Source organism: Diceros bicornis, chromosome 2 (assembly GCF_020826845.1).
Source record: "Diceros bicornis minor isolate mBicDic1 chromosome 2, mDicBic1.mat.cur, whole genome shotgun sequence".
NCBI lineage: Eukaryota > Metazoa > Chordata > Mammalia > Perissodactyla > Rhinocerotidae > Diceros > Diceros bicornis.
In genome coordinates, this window is record NC_080741.1 from 75,262,407 (window position 1) to 75,281,603 (window position 19,197).

Consider the following 19,197-nt stretch of genomic DNA (forward strand, 5'->3'; position numbering starts at 1 on the left):
GATGATGTGCATTCATTCCACAAACGTTTCCTAAGTGTCTACTGGATGCCAAGCACTATGCCAGGCTCTGGGCCACAGTGGTGAGCCAAAACCCAGCACAGCATGTCAGGCAGGCACTGCCTGACTCTGCGTAGGATCTGCTATAACAACAATAGTAATAACGGTAACTGGGGAGGCTGATTTTATTAAGCCCAGACCACATACATTTTTCATGCTATTGAGTTTTAACCACCCTAGGCATATTTATTATCCTTGTTTGACAGGTGAACAGCTGAGGGCTCAGAGCAATCGGGTAACTTCTGGAGATGACACCGTGAATTAAGTGGTGCAGCCTGGATTCTAATTCCAGCCTATGAGTGTTCTAAACCCTTGTCTTTGGGGAAACCCATTGCCACTGCCTTAAATGGCCTCCCTCCCCATTTTAGGAGTGGCCTCTGAGCCCTTGGGCAAGTCATTTTCATCTCGTTGCCCCAGTTTTGCCATTGTAGAGGGAGACAATCAGGAGCATTTGTCTCCTGTCATCCTACTTGCTATCAGGATTGCCTGTGAAACTTCAGGAGCAAATGAGGGGCGCACCACAGCTAATAATTATTACTGATGTAATAATTAGTGCCAAAACTAATAATAATTATGTTTATGGGGTACACACCACGTGCCAGCCGTTATCCTAAGCTCTTAATGTACATTATCTCATCAAATCCTATAACGAACCATTTTTTTACTTATGAGAAAACTGAGGCACAGAGAGGTTAAGTAACTTCCCATAGTCGCACAGGATGCTGGGCTGCCTGACTCCCGAACTCTGGACCTTAACTACTACCCTCCCTTCCGCTGCTTCCCCAGTGTCAATGTATGCATTGTATTTATTTGCTCATATAAGCATTTAATACCAGTCCAGGAATGAGCAAAGCTGTGAAGTAGACAAAGTTTGTGTTCATTCTGTTCACTCTTGCCCCTCTTCTCTTCAGCATTATCCCCTAGTCACAGGGCACTAGAGCCTTCTACCTAATGCCTCAAGCTACCACTCCCCATCATCAAGAAATTTCCCCATCCTGTCACAACAAAGGAGTCCACACCTTTCCCAGCTGTCCCCTCTCTTCTTTTCCCTCATGAAAACAATCTGTTCCACTTCTAAAGGGTTTTTGGCTCTACTTTTCAAACAAATTCAACAACTAAGTCTATGCCAATATAACTGGTAAATACTAAAGGGTAATTATTTCACTTGCTCCTAATTCAGAAAAACAATGGAATTTTAACGTGTGTTTTCTGAAGAAAACTTGGTCCTGTTTGAGAGCTGGAGTTTGGTGATTTTCGTCTTCACCATGCAGTGGACACTTGACCCTTAACTGTTTTAGCCACTGTCTTCCCTCCCAGACCACAAGTTTCATTGAAGGCAGGAACTATGTTTTATTCATGCTTGTAGTTCCTACCTGCCCCAGCCCAGCAGGCCCTAGACTTCTGTGTGCACATTTTAATAGATACATAAAAAAAAATTTGTTAGAAAAAAGTGTTTTAATAGAAGGTGTGTCAGGCATATGGCAGGCTAGATGAACATATTTTTTGAGCACACAAGCCTTATAACCCAATCGCATAATAGACTGTTTCTTCCACGTATGTGTGTTAATGGTCCTATTCAACATTTTGCAACTGGCACCACGTTCTGGAAGCTACTGGGTCACTAGAAAGTAGTTTTGCTAAATTTGCTATGAGGCTAAGAGGTTCTCTATGATGATGTATGATTGATGATTGATGATGAAGTATATCATAATAAAAGGGCCACTACTGGGGCCGGCCCAGTGGTGCAGCGGTTAAGTTTGTGTGCTCCACTACGACGGCCCAGAGTTTGCAGGTTCAAATCCAGGGTGTGGACCCACACACCACTTATCAAGCCATGCTGTGGCGGTGTCCCATATAAAGTAGAGGAAGCTGGGCACGGATGTTAGCCCAGGGCCAATCTTCCTCAGCCAAAAGAGGAGATTGGCAACAGATGTTAGCTCAGGGCTAATCTTCCTCACACACAAAAAAGAAAAGCCACTACCCAACTCATTCTCCATTATCAATAGAGGGAAGGGGGCTTCTTTTTCTTCACTGTATTTCTTTTCCTGGAAGAATTTTCTAGACCTGTGCTTTCCAATACAGTAGCCACTAGCCATTTAGGCACTTAAGATGTAGCTAGCTCTAACTAGGATGTGAAGCAGGTATAAAATACATTTTGAATTTCAAAGACTTAGTACAAAAAAAATCAAAATATCTCATGAATAATTTTTATATTGATCACATGTTGAAATGATAATATTTTGGATATATTGAATTAAAATATATTATTAAATTAATTTCATTTGCTTCTTTTTACTCATTTAATGTACTACTACGATATTAAAAATTACATGTGTGGCTCATATTACATGCTGTTGGACAGCACTAGTCTAGAAAACCAAGAATCTGATTCTCGAGATCCAATTCAAGATGACAACTAGCCCTGAAAATTGCCATTTATGACTTTGCCCTTGAAATGCCTATGCAGGGAATTAGGAGGGCTTTGCAGAGTCAGGATAGTATCATAGACTAAGCAGAATTCTGAAGAACGTCCAAAACTAGCACACCAGCCTACCCCCCAGGGAAACCCTACAAATAGAAACAGGTTTTCATCAGCAGTATACAGCTGAAAACTGCAACTGAATTAATCTGCCTAGAATCCCACCCTCAAATGCTGTCCTGATTAAGACAGCAAGATATGCTGGAGAAAGCAGGGATCAGAAAATGTGGGTTTGACACCCAGCTGCAACCTTAATATCTATGTAACCGTGGCCGGTCATCTAACCTTACAGAGGCTGTTTTTTGATAGAGCAAAGCGAATAATCCTTGCCCTGCCAACCTGACCAGATCAAATGAGTCATTGGACATGAAACGACTTTGCAAGCTTACCCTAGTTATACCAAAGTGAGAGAACATCACCAACAAGCATGGAGAAAACGTTGATATGTCATGGTCTAGTACTCAGCTCCAGACCAAACTTCAGATTATTGGGGCAGCGCTAGTCCCAATTTTCTCCTGGGTAAAAGATTTTAATTACCTATGAATGTCACAATGAGCCTTGACTACTTTAATTGACAGCTTCTCCAAATCACTCTTAAGTGGCAAGACAGAATGACCAACACTGAAGTCAGAGAATTCAATCTATTTTTTGGTGTGATGTGTTTCCTATATATGCCCTGGAACATGAGAACTATCAGTAAAGAGAAATAGCTACTGTGTAGCCAGTTTCCAACTAGTCGCTCTTGGTCATTGTGAACTTTTTGTGGTGGAGGGAGGGAATCATAGCCCACTGAGAATCTTATAAAACCTATGGACATTTGCCCCAGCACAACACAGATACTCACAATTTTAGCACCAGTTCTTGGAATTTCTTGTACCAACCTCCCAAAACTTGTTCATAGACACTCCTGAAAGACTAGAATATCTTTTAGCTGAATTCTGTGAGTCTGTCTCTTCAACCAGATAAACTCTTTGAGGAGTTCTATATTTGTGTACGCTTTGTAGCATTTAGCTCCGCTCTGGGTAGAGAGTAGATGCACAGCATTTACTGGCTAATTCACCCTTGGAACCCCAAGGGTGGCCAGAAGAAATGACCCACAGTCTCATAGCAGCCCTACTTGAGATGGAAAAGTGCAGGTGGTGTTTGGACAAGAGCAGGAGAGACACCAGTGTGGTGTAGAGCTAGGAAAAGTAAAATGTTTTTCCTGAGCTGAGGCTCTGGGCATCCTGGGAGGCTAAGAGAAGGCATGAACAGGGAGAGGCCTTATGTTCGTTGTCCTATCTCTGGAGTTTAGAAGAGACTGCTGGTCAGTAACCTTGCACGTGGAGGGAACATGGGCAAATTGTCAAGGATTTAAGATCCAGAAGGCAGCATGTTAGCTACAGAAGAATGCAAAAATTAAGCAGTTACTACCAGTTTATACCATATGGAAGTGACAGCTACACTATCTCTAATGATTGCTGCCAACATTGTCTAGAACCATGTAAGCAAATAAAGAGCACTATTACTTTCTTACACATTATCTTCCTGTGAAACAGGCAGAACCAGGGGTGTATTATCAACTCAGACATTTTCCCCAGTTTCCTGCCTCACATCTGCAAGACTGTCATCTTAAATTGCTCTGGTAGCTGAGCTAGATGTGAGGATTTGAAGAAACCTTGGGAAAGGCCTCATTATCTTATCCTAGTGTTTGAACTGAAAGGAAATCTGTTTATCAACAGAAAAACAGAAAGCTCTTCTTTACAGAAGAATTCAGCTAATACATGTAGAAGGAATAATAAAATTAGAAAATCACCATATTGCAGCTTCCAGTGTAATAATTTATTTAGACAAAAGTATCAATAGACGCCAAATCCCCTGGGCAAAAGGTTGATGGGGAACAAGATATTCATCACCCCGCACATTACCCACTAATTATGAAGTGGAAAACAGACCTATACAATGAAGAAATATGGCAATCGCCCACAATAACCAAGTGATCAAATTTACCATCAACAATCCTGGAACAATCAGACACTATTTGCATCCTGATATGATTCTATAAGAAGTACACAACATCACATATGAAATATTCTTGCCAAAAATGTTTGAGGAAACAATCAAACAAACCCAGAATTTGGGGCATTCCACAAGACCATTGGCCTGGACTCTTCAAATAGATCAGTGTCATGAAAAAAAAATGGCAGGAGGACTATCTAGATTTAAAAAGACTAAAACAAACATTACAAGTAAATGCAACATGTGACCCTTTATTGGATCCAGGATTGAAAGAAATTAAAAATAAATCTCTAGAAGACATTGTTCAGCAATTAGAAAAATTTGGATCTAGACTATAAAAGAAAATTGTGGCATTACTAATACTTAGGTGTGATTATGGTATTGTAGTTATGTAGGAGAATACCCTTGTCCTTAGATGTTCCCTAAAGTAGGGTCTTTTCAAGTCAACCAGAAAAGCAAATGGAATTATACATGAGAAAACGGAAGTGGGAAACTTGAGAATTTTTATAGGCTTCATTTTCTGTTTCTCCTAGGAAAGTTATTTAATCATCAATAGAGCTAGTCACTAAACCAGGCACTGGATTCTACTTAATTCAGTTACTGATCAAGTAGAACTGGTAACTTTTTCACTTCTCATGCTATATCAGTTTGTCCAGTCTCAAGCAAAGTAACTGCTTCCTTTTGTTCCCACTTAATTCTGTTCCCAGATTTAAAGTAGTTTTCCCTCTAAATGTAGTTTTAGGATATGAGTAACCTGTATCATGAGTTCAACCCAGATGGAGAGTTTGAGGTTAATCCTTCATGAAACAGATCAGTTAAGTAGGGTCTGCCAGGGAAGTGGGGTTGGAGGGGTGGGGAGTAGGGTAGAGGGATCTATACAGGACCATTTTTTGGTTGCTTAGTGCCTGGCTGTCAATATTACACTGATATTTAATGGGTAACTACATATTCTGCCAGGCACTCTGTGCTGGGCACTGGGGAGAATGGCAAAGAGTAGAAGGAGTAGAATGCAATGTGCTTTTGCTGTCTGCCTTTTTCTTAATCACTACCTTCCTTCCAGAGAATTTCAAATGTGGTGTTTAGATGGTAACAAATAGGAAGATTGGCTGCTTTTTAATCATAGTTTGTAGTCCTCAGCTGGTCTTTCATTCCGTTTCCTTCATTGTTTCTTCTTTCCAGTAATTTCTTGCAGCTCTAACAGCTGTGACCTAGGAAATAACCTAGATGCTGCCCAGGTCCTCTGGTATTCCTTAATTACTTCACCACGATCCAGGCACCTGACGGTTCACACTGGAATGTTTCTCCATTAAAGATACACGTTATCAAAATGATCCTTTGTCATTAAAACATTTATATTGAATATAATATAGCAAATGAAGGAGGGAAGTAGCTTCTTCTGAGTAGTTTCTCTACTCAACTTTCCCTCAAACAAGCTCTTTATTTACATTTATAACTGTGCTACCTCTTAGGAGGAAAAGAAGGAGGAAACAGAAAGTGCATCTATTATAAAGGCAGTCTAAGTCTCACTCAACACCTGAAATACCATGCAGAGACAGATGAAATTAGCTATCCCTGGAGAAAATGAGCGATTCTGTAAAGATCAGTGTTCATTAGAGAAAAAAATTAAATAAGCGTATAGTACTCTTATGATCAAAAATAAATGAAACTATTTAAAAGAGAAAGATTATTATTTCCAAAAGAATCTCACTCATGGGAAAAGCAAGGTCTTTCTAAATTTCTGAATATATTGTTTTATACCTGAATGAGAAAACATTATAATAAGGCTCAATAAAAAGATTTCCATGTAGCTAACAAGTAAACCTGGTCTTCCCAAAAAAATGTTTCAGGTAAGAATTTGCTAATTGTTTTTAACTTGTGCATTATTGAATGATCATTTGATCTTCAGAAAAAGCAAAATGTTTAAGTTCATCTGCTTTGGAAAAGTTCACTTAGTTCAAGAAGTAGGATTAAAAGCTTCTGTTAGAGGGCCGGCCCCGTGGCTTAGCGGTTAAGCGTGCACGCTCCGCTACTGGATCCCGGGCGTGCGCCGAGACACCGCTTCTCCGGCTATGCTGAGGCCACGTCCCACATGCAGCAACTAGGAGGATGTGCAACTATGACATACAACTATCTACTGGGGCTTTGGGGGAAAAAAACAGGAGGAGGATTGGCAATAGATGTTAGCTCAGAGCCAGTCTTCCTCAGCAAACAAAAAGAGGAGGATTAGCATGGATGTTAGCTCAGGGCTGATCTTCCTCACACGCACAAAGAAAAGCTGCTATTACAAAATCTATGTATTGTTTATTGCCCTTGCTTTAAAAAAAGAAGAAAAAGAAGAGTGTGTACAGGCTCAACCCAAATCAGTATTAGAAATTAGGTTCTCAGATTAAATTAGCCTTTATTTCTCTTCCACTTCAATTATTTTCAGCACATTATCACATGGGAAGAGGCACCAATATTAAAAAGAAAATGAAAAAAAAGACTACTTATAATGGTAACCTACTTTGGAACAATGTTTCAAAGCAATGGAGTGGCACTTGTTAAAGTGTCAATCCATACTACCGAGTAAAGGAACAAGAGAAACTTTTCATGTGTTTCATGAAATAACTCTTAATCAGCAAGGAATTAAAGTTTGATCAATTGTAGCCATTAAATTATAAATCTTATTTTGTGTCACAATCTCATTTAAAATGTAGTAGAAGCAGAAAAATCTTAGGGAAATGAGGAAACAGTAGAGTTTACCTTAAAAGTCTATTTTATGGGGAAAGAAATCATGGATTTCTATCATTCCCCTGTAGAGAAGAAGCCTGTTCAGGAAGTGTAGGAAACTTTTTGCTCGTAGGATGGGACACCCTGATAAAGATGTGTATTTGGCAAATGCTGGCATCCATAGAGCACACAATAGCAAAGAGAGTTGGCAGATTTGGGTGGAATTTAGAATGCACGAGTGGCTTTCAGAATAATTTCCGAAGCTATGTCCTTTGATTCTTTGGGCTCTCCAGTTCCTCCCACAGTGCCTGGCACATGATGGATACTGAATATATATTTATTATATAGATACATTAGTCAATATATTCATTAGCATCATTTATATGCATGGGATATCTGGGTCTCTAAGGGTCAGTTAAAGTGATAATGGAGATCCCTAAAGTATTATAGGCAAACTAAGTGGCCCTGGTTATTTAATATTCATCTATATATATTAAGAAAAGCTCCTTCATTTTAACATTTTTATTAAATTAAGACATAGGGGCTGGCCTGGTGGTGCAAGCAGTTAAGTGTGTGCTCTCCGCTGCAGCACCCCCGGGGTTCGCCGGTTCGGATCCCGGGCGCGCACCAATGCACTGCTAGTTAAGCCATGCTGTGGCGGCATCCCATATAAAGTGCAGGAAGAGGAGCACGGATGTTAGCCCAGGACCAGTCTTCCTCAGCAAAAAAAAAAAAAAGAAAAAGACATAGCCGATAATAACTAGTAGGTTATCTGTATCCTAAACAGGCCAGACTTCAGAAGCCTACCAGGCCTGCAAGTAGAGTGGAGTCAAAATGCCTGGATTTTTCCACTCCTAGGTATCTGTCTACCCAAAGAAATGAAAATATACATCAACACAAAACTTGTGCACGAATGCTCATAGTAGTAGTATTCATAATAGGCAAAAAGTGGAAACAATCCAAATGTTCATCATCTGATATACAGATAAAATGTGGAGTATCTCTACAATGGAATATTATTCAGCCATAAAAACAAATGAATTAATGACACATGCTGTAACATTGATGAATCTTGAAAACATCATGCAAAGTAAAATAAGGCAGTCACATAAAAAAAGGCTACATATTATATGATTCCATTTATATAAAATGTCCAGAATAAATAAATCTATAGGAACAGAAAGTAGATCGGTGTTTGCCTAGAGCTGGCAGGGAGTGGGGGTGCTGGAGGACAATGGGGATGACTGATAAAGAGGATAGGATTGCTTGTTGAGGCGATGAAAATTTTCCAAAACTGATTGCGATGATGATTGTACATCTCTGTGGTTAGCCAAGAAACCACGGGATTATACGCTTTAAATGGGTGAATTATACGGCATATGAATTATTTCTCAATAAAGTTCTTACAGAAGTAAAATGCTGGGTTTGAATCTTGCGACTTGTCACTTGCTAGCTTGGGTGAGTTGCTTATCTGAAAAGGGGCTAATATAGTGTCTACCTCATGGGGTTGTTGCTCTAAAGATTAAGTGAGATAATCCTAGTGAAAAGCCTCAAACATAGCAAGCACATAAGTGTGGTAGCTATTATTAATTATTAAAGGACATTGCTCCATCCACAGCCCATGCTGCTGTATTTTGTACCATTTAGGGTGCACCCCAGGCCCCACGCCCCAAAACCTGCAGCACAGCCTCATGTGAAAAGGGGACCTGGGCCGGTCAAATTCCAGCTCTTTAGATTTAAATGGAGAAACAGAGAGACTAGGGTAAATGACTGTGAGGCTTAAATTTTCAAGGTCACAGGGGTTGGGTGAGCCCTATGCAAATCAAGGTGCTGGAGGAGCAGAAATAACTATGAGGGAACAGAGGGGAACGTGAAAGAGATGCTCAGGAGAAGGAGAAACGCTGTAAGTGAAGGTAAGCGTGGCCAGTCCCTACAACTGCCTGAATCCTGATAATTCCCTTGTCAAGTCCCAAGCCACTTGTAACCATGCACTCTGTCACTGCCACTGTGTAAGTCAGTGTAACCAATTGCTAAATAGCAGGGGTGCTGCAGAGTCCAAGACCCACGTTCAAATCCCAGCTCACCACTTACTAGCTCTGTGACTTTGGGCAAGACACTATACTGGCCCCTCTTCAGAGAAATCATTTTACTTAAGCTTTCTGAACCTCAGTCTCCTTATCTGTCCAATTGGTGTCATGATAGAACTTGCCTTATTGTGTTGTTGAAGGAATGAAATGAGATATTGCATCTAAGTGCTCAGCACATAGTACCTACTCAATAATAGATTATTTATACTGCAGTCTTTTTTTTTTAATAATGTAACTTTACTCCTTGCACACAAAGGCATTTAATTAAATAGCTGGTTATACAAAGTTATTTACAACGTGAAGTCCTATAGTTGAAAGATAAATTGTACAAAAGGATATTTGAAAGTGGAAATTTTAGAAACAAGTGATCTACTCAATCCCTTCTTTTGCTGATGAAGGAATGGACATCTGAAGATTCAGTGGTCCTTCCAGATCACACAGCCAAACCAAAGCTCAGAGGAATGAGAAGCCATGCTTCTTGACCCCAGGTTGGAGCTCAGTCTACTGACTCTCAGATCACTGGGATTGAAACTACTAAATTAGCTCAGCAGACTTTCCTACCTATTCTTTAACCAGCTCTTTATTATTTTTAAACAGAAGGCATAATGAAAGTCCTAACACTATTTACTTTTATATTATATAAATTTTACTATATAAATTATAATAAATTAAATCCACTCTTTATTATAGTGGGGTTTTATTCCACTGAGCTATTGGCTTGTCCATCAATATGGCCAAATTCCATGAGGAAAGAGACACTTTTCCATGGGGTAATCACAATAACATCCTGAGTTCCCAATGACCTAACCTGTTCTTCTGTTGCTGTGACCAGGGGAAGAATTCCTCATAGTGGAAGGACAATGGAGTCATTCCAGGAGTGACATTTTTTTCACATGATGGTAATACCAATTATCCTAGAACTGGGAGGGGAAAAAAAAAACCCAGACCCTTACTTTCTTGTCAGATTTCCCAGAGGAGTGAGCATGGCACAGTTCTTTTTCTTTTCTCAAATTATTTTTAAATTAATTTGCTCCTGGCCCAGTTTACTTTTATTCATTTCTATAGCGATTGCATCACACCCAAATGAGTTTCCTCTTTCTATTGTTAGACAAATTTTCTCAAAAGATTTTAAAACTTTCTGTTTCCTCTTCATTCTGTTTTGTGGGTGAAGCATTTTTTTCAGACTCTTTTCTATGGGAGTCCTCTTGAGTTAGAAAGTTAAATGATATTCTGTGGTTGGGAGACTTGGAGAAAGTTTTGACAGTTGTAGGAGGACAGTTTATGAGGCAACATTTACTGTCTGCCATTGGCTTATCTCCTCTTGAATGTTACACTTAGTAATTTGTCATTAATCATCATCATAATAATGGTAAACACATCATAATAGAAACCATTTATTGAGGTCGTTATTATGTGCTAAGTGCTTTACATAGATCATTCTATTTAATCCTCATCACAGTCCTAAGAGGTGGGTTTTATTTTTTTTTATAATTTTATTTATTTATTTATTTTCCCCCAAAGCCCCAGTAGATAGTTGTATGTCATAGTTGCACATCCTTCTAGTTGCTGTATGTGGGACATGGCCTCAGCATGGCCGGAGAAGCAGTACGTCAGTGCGCGCCAGGGATCCGAACCCGGGCCGCCAGCAGTGGAGCGCGTGCACTTAACCGCTAAGCCACAAGGCCAGCCCAAAAACCATTGACTTGTACACTTTATTTATTTATTTTGTGAGGAAGATCGCCCCTGAGCTAACATCTGCCAATCCTCTTCTTTTTGCTGAGGAAGACTGGCCCTGGGCTAGCATCTGTGCCCATCTTTCTCCACTTTATATGGGACACTGCCACAGCATGGCTTGACAAGTGGTGTGTCGGTATGCGCCCAGGATCCGAACCAGCGAACCCCAGGCCACCGCAGCAGAGCGCGCGCACTTAACCGCTTGCGCCACCGGGGTGGCCCCCTGAGGCGGGTTTTATTAACCCTATTTGATAGATGAAGAAAGTTAAGAATTCCAAAATTTAAGTAAACTGCCCAAGATCCTTCAACTTGTAACCAGCAAGGACTGCCTGAGTCCTAAGCTCTTACTCGTTATGCCCATGCTTCACAAAGTATGGTCCTCAGACCAGCAGCATCAGCATTATCTGGGAAGTTGTTAAGAAATGCAGATTCTCAAGCTGCACCCCAGATCTATGAATCAGAAATTCAGGGAGTGGGGCCCAGCAATCTGTGTTTTAAGCAGCCTTCTGGGTGATTCTGATGGACGCTGAAGTTAGAGAATCAGCTGCAGCATGCTAGGCTTTACAGGCACGAAGCCCTCATACCTGTAATTGGGGAACTGGGAAGTCTGGGAAATGACTCCAGGAACTTTGGGTTGCCTGGCCAGGACCTGGCTAGGACCTGTGGCTTCCTGTCTTTCAGAGGAAGGGCTGAGACTTCCCATGGTTCCAGAGGCCCCCAAGATCTCCAGGGGCTGGGCAGTTGGCATATCTCTGAATTCCCCTAAACAGCTGGCATCTGAGCTCAGACTGTCTGTGCCTGAGTCCTAAATAGATATCATCACTCTCCAATTCCTGCCCCTACCCCATGCAAAATCACTCACATTTTTCTAGCAATAAGGGAGAGCAGTGAAGGTGAGAGATCAAGGGGCAGAGTCCCCCTCTGGTGCACAGACCCACCATGGTCTAGCTGTGCCCCAGTCAAAGCACATTTGTCTGACTCTCCAAAGGATGCCCTGTGCATCTGCTGACCTTCTGCCTGTGAGTTCCAGCCTGCACCTAGTGATAACGCTGGAACTGAAATACGTATTTGTGTTAGTTTCCTATTGCTGCCATAACAGATGATCACAAATATAGTGGCTTAAGCAACACATATTTATTATCTTACAGTTCCATAGATCAGAAGTCCAGTATGGATCTCACCAGGCTAAAATCAAGGTGCTAGCAGAGCACATTCCTTTCTGGGGGCTCTAGAGGAGAATCCATTTCCTTGCCTTTTCCAGCTTCTAGAGGTCACCCACATTCCTTGGCTCATGGCCCCTTTCTCCATCTTCAAAATCAACATTGTTGCATCTTTCTGAGCATTGTTCCATAGTCACATCTCCCTCTGACCACAGCCAGGAGGGATTCCTCTGCTTTTAAGGACCTATGTGACTAGATTGGGACCATCCTGATAATCTCCCCATCTCAAGGACCTTAATCACGCCTGGAAAGTCCTTTTTGCCATGTAAGGTAACATATTTCCAGGTTCTGAGAGTAGGACGTGGACATCTTTGGAGGTCATTATTCTGCCTACCAGAGTCTTCTCTCATGGCACAGGGCAACATTCTCTTTCGGAGACTATAGTTGCAAATTTCGATAGAAAGAAAATGAATTCATATATTATTTGTCAATTAGGGGAATATGTAAAGCCATATTTTCTTCATTCCAAGGCCATTTACTGAAATACATACCCCTGCTTTGAAAACACTTTTTTCGTTTGAGGGAAAAGGAAGCACTACCATGTTATAAGTATCCACAGTTCATAAGATGCATCCAGATTTCAGAAACAATACAACAGAATGGAAATATGTCTCAGAATCAAAGTGATACCATAATAATACCAAGTAGTGTTTTTTTTCCCCTTCTTATACCTGCACATTTGATCTCAATAAAGCACTATTATAAAGAAGGCAAGGTAGGAAACTCGGGCTCCTAGAAGCTTAATGACTAAACCTAAAGTTTCCTAAATAGATGCTAGGACCCAAAGCCTATCACTGACTCTAATTCCAGGACTTTTTCTATTATGTTAGGCAAGTCTTCCCAGAAGGACGTTACTTCCTCAGTGATCTCCAAGCTTTGGGTCACAGCCCCCTAGGAAACCAGCAATTACAAGGATTGGGGGTTCATTCATATGTTAAACATTGGCTGAAGACTGCAAAGGTAATATATGTTTGTACCTCTCAAATATTTACAGGAGCTGATGTGATTTAATATACAGTTTCCTTTGCTGAGGTACTGCCTTTATAGCAGCATCTTGACATTTCATTTTCTAAATAAATGGATACTCAAAGTAAAACTGCTATTGTACGAACATCTGAAATATAAATATATATATATTTATATTATACATGTATATATATTTTTCCTTTACAGTTGGGCTCTCATTCTTGAAAAAGTTGGGAATCATTGTTCTCCCTCATTTTATTTGATCAAACAGTGTGAAAGCTAGGATCTAGAAGAGAACCATGACTGGGATTTCTTATGTTATTTCTTCCTCTCTCTTTCCAAAGGCACATGAAGCATCTTTTACTTGCTCTAAACCTCTTTGGGTGCCATTCTAGCTTCTTCTCATCCTTCTCTCCAATCACTACTGTTCAGGAACATCAGGAAGTTAAACGGATGGTAAGCTTGGAGAAGGAAAATTATAGGTTGTACTGGAGTTGTCAATCACAAAGCTTGCCATGCCCCCAGTGATGCTAAGAAAAAAATGCCCCTCCCAGCACAGGTACTAAAGGAGCAGCACTAGTGGCTTATTTTATGAAAGCAGTAGTTTACAAACTGTCCGGACCAGCAGCATCTGGGAACTTGTTAGAAATGCAAATTCTCAGGCCCCGCCCAAGACCTCCTGAATCTAGGGGTGGGCTCGTCAATTATTGCTGTAAGTGGTTCTGATGCACATTACAGTTTTACCTGAACTTCTAATTATAGCTGATTGGATCCAGAGATGACTGACTGACTGAAGGGCAGCTAAACCCTTGGTAGGTTCCCCTTGGCCTATGGTATGCTGTGGTGTGAGAAAGCTGCGCTGGACAAAGCATGCTTCCTCTTTTTGGCAGTTGAATGGGGAAACAGTGATACCTTGAGTGTTCACAGCACAGCTGAAGCTGAATGAGGCTGTGCCCTAGTGTTGAGGCCAGAAAGGGTCAAGAGTCTGCTGGAAACAGGAACTGTACTGTGACTAAGCAGAAGCTGTGAATCAGGAAAAAAAAAAGACGTGGAAGAGAGAGTGAGGAAGGCAAAACAATTGGAAGAGAAGAAATAAGTGAGCAGGGATGGCAGACCTTGGAGAGGTGGGGAGTGAAGCAAGAGAGCACCCAAGTGAAGATCCAGATCATCTGGTGGAGGTCCCTGGAGCTGCGGCAGACTCTCCAGGGTCTGGTTCTGTTCTTAACAGTGTTCCCGTCCCTTCTGAAATAGAATCATTCCATTTTCTGCAGCTCCTGTCCTCTGTATGTACCCTTAAAACTTATCTCTTTTTTGCATTTTCTTTAAGGAAGACTTTTTTGGGAGGAGGGAGGGTAATTTCAAGGAGGGAGAGAAGTAAAACCAAACCATTGAACAAGAGAGGAAGAAAACAAACAAACAAAAATGAAAAGTTCTCTCTATATAAGTTTTTCTCATTGGCTACAGCAGAAATTAGCAAATCTAAAAAGCCTAAATTTATAGGCTTTCCAATCACGTGATTTCAGCACACAGTCACTCTGAAGAATGTCTAATGGAAGAACCACAGGGCACAATGTTTCTGCCTCTTTGGATTTCTCATCTTTACTGTCTAAATATACAGAGAAAAGTGTTCTATTTAAAAAAAACCACTTTGGAATGCTCATTTTAGATATTAAATAGGTTGATAATCATAATAACTCTTGGGATATTCCTATGTGTCAAGCAATGTTCTAAGTATTTCCCATGTTCTAAGTTATTTAATGTCAGTTCCACAAGGGCAAGACTTTTCATCTGTTTTGTTCACTGTTGTATCCTCAGTGCCTGGAATCACGCTTGGCAACTAGTCAATATTCAATAAATACTTGTTGAATGAATTAAAGTGGATCTTCATGAAACCCTTGGTTGGAGACGCTGTTATATCCACCTCGCAGATCCTCTTGGCTGTAAAGATGGAAAGTCACATGTCTTTGGGAGCATAGCACTGTCAGGCAGGAAGCTTCTGCTGAGACAAAGACCCTGACCTCCAGGGTTGATCTTACAAATGTTTTGAAGCACTGTTCTTTGAGGAATGTTGATGTTCAGATTTAATCCTTTCACAGTCTGAAGGTTTTTATTCTTTCAATGATTCATTCATTTATTCAACAAATATTTACTTAGCACTTATACATACCCTGTGTTGTTCTAGGAGGATATAGCATTGAACACTAAAGATGTTGTACCTGCCCCCATGGGGATAGAGATAAACAAACAAAATAATTTCACATAGTGACAGGTGCATGAAGACAATAAAAGAGGTGATGTGTCAGAGCATAATGGAGAAGGATTGCTTCATATTTGGTGGTCAGGGAAGGCTTCTCTGAGAAGGAAGCATTTGTGTCAAGACCTAAATGACCAGAAAGAGCCAGCCATGAAAAGGGTAGAGCATCACAGGTGGAAGGAGCAGAAAGTGCAAAGAGCTTGTGGTGGGATTGTGCTGCTGTGTTCTAGGAGCAGTAAGAATAATACCACGGCTGGAACATAGTGAGCACAGCACAAGAGATGGAAGATGAAATTAGAGGTAGGTAGGGGCTGGATCGTGAGGGCCTTATCGGCCATAGTGGCAGCCAGGAGGTGTGTGTTCAGATCTCCTTTCAAGAGTAAACCTACTGCAAGTACAGTCAACTGACAGCCTCTAGCAGCCGCGCTGGTGGGATCAGCCACAGTGTTCAAACTGAGGACACGCTTTCCTGGGCAGCTCCAACCAATGACTGAACATGATGGGAAGACTAAGGCTTGGCCATTTTGGCTCAATGCAAGACTCCTCAAATGAGCAATCTTTACTCTCAAGCTTCCTGTCGGACTGGCCTAGACAGCACTGTATTGGTTCTTCAGAGAAACAGAACCAATAGGATATATACATAAAATGGGATTTACTATAAGGAACTGGCTCACGTGATTATGGAGGCTGAAAAGTGCTACAATCTGCCATCTGCTAATTAGAGATCCAGGATAGCCAGTGGTATAGTTCCAAGGCCTGAGAGCCGATGGTGTAGATTCTAGTCCAGGTCTGAAGGCCTGAGAACCAGGAGCGCTGAGGACAAGAGAAGATCAATGTCCCAGATCAAGTAGTCAGGCAGAGAACACATTCAACCTTCCCCCACCTTTTTGTTCTATTCAGGCCCTCAAAGGATTAGATGATGCCTGCCCACATTGGAGAGGGCCATCTGCTTTAACCAGTCCACCAATTCAAATGCTCATCTCTTCTGGAAACACCCTCACAGACACACCCAGAAATAATGTTTAACCAGATATTCAGGCAGTCTGTGGCCCAGTCAAGTTGACACATAAAATTAATCCTCACAAGCACCAGGGTCAGAGGCTTTTCCGGCCCAGTGCTCTTTCCTGCCTCCTTCCTTTCACAGGTGTCAGACCTGAGTTGCGGTCTGGAGGCTTTTGCTGCCTACTCCTTATTCCCTCTCCCCTTTAGTTTTCACATGTGTTATCACCAATAAATCTCTTCCATTTCTAATTACATCTTGGCATCTGTTTTGGAAAGGAACCACAGTGACACAGTTAATACTAGAAGTGGTCTAACAAAGCAGGTGATAAGATGGCGTTTGGGGACTAGGTCACCCACTGCTTGGCTGGCAATGAGGACCCGTCTTTGAGTGGTATGTGGGGTATGGATAGTCCCTGGCACAAGGTGGCAGCCCAGTTGCTAAAAATTTTACTGGTAGGGCCGGCCTAGTGGCATAGTGGTTAAGTTCGCACGCTCCACTTCGGTGGCCTGGGGTTCTCAGGTTCATGTCCTGGTGCGGACCTGTGCACTGCTTATCAAGCCATGCTGTGGCAGGTGTCCCATATATAAAAAAAAAGTAGAGGAAGGTGGGCACAGATGTTAGCACAGGGCCAATCTTCCTCAGCAAAAAGAGGAGGATTGGCAACGGATGTTAGCTCAGGGCCAATCTTCCTCACCAAAAACAAACAAAACAAACAAAACAAAACAAAATTTTACTGTTGGTGACCTGGGAAAATATCCACGTGGAAAGGAATGTCTGTGCCAATGTGCTGATTCAGGAATTTGAAAAATCTAGAGGAAAAACGCATCCAAGGATAGTGGGATAGGCTGGGTATTACCAAGTTGCATTGACCCCCTACAGAGGGATAATGAGAAACTGAGGGCAGTTAACGAACAGTTAAAAATTATGTGTGAGTGGGGCCGGCCCCGTGGCTTAGCGGTTGAGTGCGCGCGCTCTGCTACTGGCGGCCTAGGTTCGGTCCGGGTGCGCACCGACACTCTGCTCGTCAGGCCATGCTGAGGCGGCGTCCCACATACAGCAACTAGAAGAATGTGCAACTATGACATACAACTATCTACTGGGGCTTTGGGGAAGAAAAGGAGGAGGATTGGCAATAGATGTTAGCTCAGGGCAGGTCTTCCTCAGCAAAAAGAGGAGGATTGGCATGGATGTTAGCTCAGGGCTGATCTTCCTCAAAAAAAAAAAAACTTATGTGTGAGAGCCAGAGGGCCTCTTTGGTAGCTTGCGAAAAGAGCTTTATGTACTGCGGTGCAAGAGCAGACCCATCTGAGTGGCAGGCTGATGATCTAATTGTTAGAACCCAGAGCTCCCCAGATGTTTGGATGCTCAGCCGAGGCAGGTCTCCCATGCTCAAGTCAGGGATCAGGTTGGAAAAACCTGGGACCTGAAAGGTGGGGCAGGGACATCTAGGTGGATGCCCCTGAGAAATGTGGCTCTGCAGAATTCTCTGAGCCCCCAGAGCCTGTGGAGCTGGCCTATCCCTCCTATTGAGAACTAGCTGTTCCCCCATTTGGGAAGACACGGCAGAGCCCCCTCACTTACAAGGCAACAGGTTCCCCCTACCCCACCCCCATGAGCTGCCCCCACCTCCTCTGTGGCTGCCAGGCTATAAGCAGGGTTAAATCTCAGTATAGCCAAACTGAAGAAATGTTGGGCCTGATAAAGGAGAAAAGAAATTTTACTCTAAAGGAGATGCAAGAATTAGCTACATGGTGGAGAAATTAGAACCCCTCGTGCGTTGTTGATGGGAATGTAAAATGGTACAGCCACTTTAGAAAACGGTTTGGCAATTCCCTTGAAAGGTTAAACATAGAGTTACCATATGAGCAAAGAATCCCCCTTCTAGTGTATACCCAAGAGAAATGAAAACATATGTCCATGCAAAACTTGTACAACAAATGCTTATATGCAGTTCATAGCAGCATTATTCATAATAGCCAAAAAGTGGAAACAATCCGAATGTCCATCAACTGATGAATGGATAAATAAAATTTAGTATTTTGGCCCTAAAAAGGAAAGAAGTACTGATTCATGCTACAACATGGATGAAACTCAGAAACATTATTCCAAGTGAAAAAAGTGGTCACAAAAAAGTCACATATTGTATGATTCCATTTATAAGAAATGTTCAGAATAGGCAAATCTATAGAGACAGAAAGTAGATTGGGTGTTATCTAGGGCTGGGTTGAGGGAATGAGGAGTGACTATTAATGAGGTTTAGAGTTTCTTTTGGGGGTGATAAAAATGTCCCCAAATTAGATTGTGGTGATGGTCGAACAATACTGTGACTATATTAAAAAAACATATACCTTAAAAGGGTGAATTGCATGGTGTTGGAATTATTCTCAATAAAGCTCTTTAAAAAAAGAATTAACTATCATGTACTAGCCAGAGCCAGGGGAGTAACCCTGGACTAGGACCATGTGGGTATTTGATTAAGGGTCCACAATGTAAGACTGGATGAGCAAGAATGTATTGAGTTAGAGGGACTCACTTGGGACATGGCATTTCATACCTTGGCAGGGACCCCAGGGAAAGGGACAAACTCACTGCCAGTGTGGCTCATAGAACCCAGGAGAAAGCAATGGCTCGCTCTGAATGAAGGTGAAACGCATGGGTTGCTGATGCCAATGGAGGAAAGGACTTGATAG